The 5,275-nt window shown below is 42.9% G+C and overlaps 1 long non-coding RNA gene across 1 annotated transcript; it reads right to left on the reverse strand.

Moving 5' to 3' along the window:
• Positions 1-287: 287 nt before the first annotated feature.
• Positions 288-4,480, reverse strand: LOC133053051 (uncharacterized). The gene is made up of 3 exons (XR_009692087.1): positions 4,417-4,480; positions 3,198-4,015; positions 288-300 (listed from the first exon to the last, which is right to left on the reverse strand). It is a non-coding gene; the product is annotated as an uncharacterized LOC133053051 (long non-coding RNA).
• Between the last annotated feature and the right edge of the window lie 795 nt (positions 4,481-5,275).

Raw genomic sequence — 5,275 nt, forward strand, 5'->3', positions numbered from 1 at the left:
GAATTCTCCTCAGGGTGCACTACGGGGGCAGCTGCGGTGATTAATGGATCTCTGGCCCCAACTTTCTTTGTTCTTTGTCCATGCCTAGTTGAAACCCCAGAGCTCCCAGTAAAAATCTTATGTTGTTTATTAACTACTTTGCATTTGAATCTTGCCTTCTTTCCTTGACTTGCCCTGGAGGACCCAGACCATACATTGAACTTTTAGAACATTGTCTTTGTTTCTCATTGTGCCCAATTTCAGTTTAAATGCCAGACTCACCTACTTAATGCTCTGTGGTGACATAAATGGGAAGAGAATCTAAAAAAAAGAGTGGATACATGTATATATACTGATAGGAACAAAATGAAGAGACAAAATAGGCGATTCATTAGTTAATCCCACTAGGGGATTGTAAGTAGAAAAATATGGGAAACCCCTGTAAGTTAACGATTACTCGAGAAAGCAGGTTTGCTTAACCACAAAACCAAGCAGGCTTGCTTAGCAACAAAACCGCACAACAGAAGCATGAGATGTGCCCCCAAACAGTAAAGCAATGATGGTATGAACCCCACATCCTTCCCAGTGAACTCAGTAAGTTAATGATCCCTGGACATGCTCTCTGCACACATAAAAATCAGTAATATGAGGAACTAGCTTGATCACTCAGGGACAAGAAAACTCCTCTGCACAACCTGAAGGAGGAGTTAATGATGAAAACATGATGCCTACTCAAGAAAGACAAAGAAGGTCTTCTCCCCTCCCCACTTTTACTTTGATTATAAAACTGTAGCCCAGTCAGTTCTCAGGGCACGGCATTTCTCACCCAACGGCTTGTAAGTCTCACAAATGTCCTAGTCTAATAAACCACTTCTTATCTACCACTTTGATCTTGTTGAATTCTTCTCTGCACTGAGACATAAAGGACTAGGCTGCCAGAGCTCTTCAGAGCCCCCCTGGAATGACACGAATCGGCTTCAATATAACTGATTCCCTTTACTCTATAGCAGAAACTAACACAACATTGTAAAGCAACTGTGCTTCAATAAAAAATTCATTTAAAAAAATGCCATGTTCAGAGATAGCTCCAAAGGCGAGCTTTAAGAAAAACATATGGACTGTTTCATTCTAAAAATTGTGTTGTTAAAAACTTCTTTATGAAAAATAAATGTTGTATGGTCATACCCAACTGCTATACTGTAAATTGTCCACCCACCATTACTCCTTGCCAAAAGTTTCCCAGATCCCTATAAATCACAGGGCTACGTAGAGACTAAAGGGTAACAATTTCTGTGTACTGTTTGGTCGTCCATTCAAATGAAGATCTATGCCTTAAGTTGCCCATTTTAGATAGTTTTCAGTTCTTAGAAATTTGGTAAGATAAAACCTTTGTAGTAAAGATACCATGTAAGAGTATAGGGGACTTCCCTGGTGGTCCAGTGGCTAAGACTTTGCCCTTCCACTGGATGGGGGCATGGGTTCAATTCCTGGTCAGGAACTAAGATGACCAATGCCACATGGCATGGCCAAAAAAGAAAAAGAATATATATCACTCCCCACTACTCTAATGAGAGTACAAAGGTAAAGCACATGAACCTAAAGAAAAAAGTCAGCGACACAGATCTACTAGATTTTATAGAATCAAGGAATTAAAGAGCCTCTTGATGAGGGTGAAAGAGGGAAGTGAAAATGCTGGCTTAAAATTCAACATTCAGAAAACTAAGATCATGGCATCTGATCCCATCTCTTCATGGCAAATAGAAGGGGGCAAAGTGGAAACAGTGACAGATTTTCTTTTTTTGGGCTCCAAAATCACTGTGACGGTGACTATAGCCACAAAATTAAAAGGCAATTGCTCCTTGGAAGAAAAGCTATGACAAACCTAGACAGCCTATTCAAAAACAGAGACATCACTTTGCCAACAAAGGTCCGTTTGGTCAAAGCTATGGTTTTTCCAGTAGTCATGTATGATTGTGAGAGCTAGACCATAAAAAAGACTAAACACCAAAGAATTGATCCTTTTGAATTGAGGTGCTGGAGAAAACTCTTGAGAGTCCCCTGGACAGCAGAGATCAAACCTGTCAATCCTAAAGAAAATCAACTCTGAATATTGATTGGAAGGACTGATACTGAAGCTGAAGCTCCAATATTTAGCCACTTGCTGCAAAGAGCCAACTCATTGGAAAAGACCCTGATGCTGGTAAAGATTGAGGGCAAGAGGAGAAGGGGGCTACAGAGGATGAGATGGTAGGATGGCATCACTAACTCAATGGACATGAGTTTGAGCAAACTCTGGGAGATAGTGATGGGTAGGGAAGCCTGGTGTGCTGCAGTTTATGGGGTCACAAAGAGTTGGACAACAACAATAGAATCAAGAAAAAATTACCCATTTCCTTTATTGTGAATAACACCTTCCAAATACGATCATTCTAAAATGCTAATTCTTATTCAATGTCCTCAGGTCTTGCCCTAATCCCCTATTGGAGCAAGTTTCTCTGACAGTGGGCAGTATTTCAGTTACCTGCAGGCGAGGTGAATAAAACTGATAAACAAGAGTCCCTCAGCCCTTTGCCAGGGAAACCACAAATGACTTGAACAGATCTGTTGTTACCAGGCCACCCAGCAGGAATCCTGAGCCCAGTCGGGAAATTAATTTAGAGTGTGCCTCACTGTGTCCCCAGCAGATGAAAAGCACAGACGAAAGAGAGAACCAAGATAAAACCATGAAGGCCCCCGAAATTCAGCAAGAGGCTTAGTATACACTAATTGTATCGATCTGTTCAGGTCAAATACTAATATTTCTCGGCCTTTTGACATCTTCTTAGATCCAGTCAACAACTATTGATACTTATTAAAGAAGGAAAGTTTTAATGCAGGAGGTGGGGAGATAGTATGGAAAGAAAAGACAAACAATCCTATAGCCAGCACTCCGTGTTTTGTTTTACAGGACGTAAAATTTACTTCTTGCTCCTGAGAATTGTTTTTCACCCATACAATTTTCAAAAATCCAGTGTATCTAATTCAAAGCTTTTAAAATTTATGTTATAAAATTTATTACACTGCCCTTATAAATCAGCATTTGGTAGTAACAACTTGTCAGAGTGTGCCATATATTGAAAAGATAAATCAGAATTAAATAGTAAAAAGACAAGGTGTTTCAAATCAGACAGCCAAAGCACTCAGTAATGGAAACATTTGTAAATGGGACACTGATTTACAGCAGGAATCTTAGAGTGCGTAAATCCTGTGCAAGTTTTTGCATCCAGCAGCTGGGACTTTTGGTCCATTGTTTATAAATCAAGACGTTAATGAAGAGTCAGGGATCTGTAAAACCAGACACTAAATTAGAAATTTGTAGCTTTTGATTTATAATAAGTTAACTCAAGAATTACATATATATGTGCTCGCTTCGGCAGCACATATACTAAAAAAAAAAAAAAAGGAATTACATATATAAATAAGCAGAAAAAGAAACTGCATTTAAAATCAGGTGAACATTAACATTTAAAAATCCAAGTTGTAAATATAAAGATTAGCGACACCAACTCAGCCAATTCTACAGCTCTGCATTTCATAAGACTATAGATGCCAGCACTTAGCATCTTCCATGAAGTAATTACCTCATTCTTACCTGTTAATATTAATAGGTTACAATTTTTTAAAATATGGTATTGACATTACAATACTTTTTTGCTCTACCAAAAAGGACCCCCAAAACGGTCATATGGCATATCTTAACCTGAAAAGAGATTGTCTAGTTAACATACGTGAAGTTCAAAGATCTTCCGTTTCCATTCACACACACACAGACACACATGCGCGCACGCGCATCTGATCCCATGTAAGGACACTTCTCTCTCCTCTTTGCCTCCTGACTCCACCTCAGGGCCGAATCCTAGAGGAGCACAGACCATTTCAGGGGCGAGCTGCTCAAGCCCCATGTGGTCGTTTTACACAAGCCGCACAGGATGTCAGTGAAGCACGTGAGCTTGGGAGACCCTCACAGACCTCATGTTTGTTTATCCCCGAATAGCACCTGAAAGGAGAAAGAAGAACTAAAGTGAAGGAGTGAAGAGGAATCAAGTGACATTACGGAGCACAGGGCTGAAACCCCTGACAGGAGATTGACTCAGAGGTGAGGTTGAACTTGGTACGTGTGCCTCGCCCTGGCTCTGCCCCAGAGAGACCCCATTGCTGGACTTGGACTGTCCCCTCGGGAGTTACACCCCTGCAGGAGAGCTGTACCCCTCGGAGTTTGGGGACTCATCCTGTGAAAGCTCCCCTGGGTCCTCCATCTGCACACCCCGTCTCCCTCGAGAGTCAGCTGCCTTGTCCCACTGCTCCGAGGCCGAGGTGAAACACCCTGCCTCCCCATTCTGCCGGCGGCCTCCCCGCCTTCTGCCCTCTTCCCTCCCAGCCTCACTAGCTGTGTCTCACCATCGATGAAATCATTCACGCTCCAGATTTGAAGGGTTGCTGATCTGTGGTCCCGTGTGGGCTGACACTTTGCCATGTGATAGGGACCTTCAGATGCTCTTCCCCTGGGTGGGGGCACAAAAATATGGGACTTTATAGAGGCAGAGGGGAGGGTATTGAGGGGTGGGATTGAGGGACAGTTTCTGTGTCTAAGGGGATCTGGGAACGCGGACATGTACTCTAGAATCACCCAGATGACACCTCCTAAACCCTGGCTTAGCATCCTGACTCCTGTGGGATTAACTCAGATCTCAGCAGCCCACTGCATGGTGAGCACTCAGGACTTGAATAGAGCGGCCCCCTCTTCCCTCTGTTCTCACTGACTCGGTATCCCTGGATGTGAACCCCCCGAGCTCCCCCATGTGCCTCTCGCAAGGTCTGCAGTGAAAGCATCTTGAGGCAGACACAGTGGAGGAGTAGCCGTAGGAGCCTCAGGTCTCCTGTTCTCCCTGCTCACCGGAGATTGTGTCTGCCTCGAAGTGTCGTTTGTTTATCTTCGCTTCCCCAAGTTCACACTTGTGGGCTGTGTGCTTGTGTCGATTACCCACCTTTCAGTTTGGCCACTCTGCGGCTCTTCAGAGCATGGCACTCCTTGGGGGAAACCACGTGAAATCTGAATGTCAACTGTGTCCTCATCTCCTGCTACAGAGAGAGCCACTAGTCCTGTGATACCACGCAGATCCCTCAGGAGTCACCTAGTATCATGTCAGATTTTTTAAAGCACAAGCTAAGGACACATGCATCTTGATGCTTGATTAAAATGTATTGCATTATAGTGTTATAAAGCAAATTCATATTTCAGAAATTGATGGGATGAAAT

The sequence above is a fragment of the Dama dama genome, chromosome X (assembly GCF_033118175.1).
Source record: "Dama dama isolate Ldn47 chromosome X, ASM3311817v1, whole genome shotgun sequence".
Classification (NCBI taxonomy): Eukaryota; Metazoa; Chordata; class Mammalia; order Artiodactyla; family Cervidae; genus Dama; species Dama dama.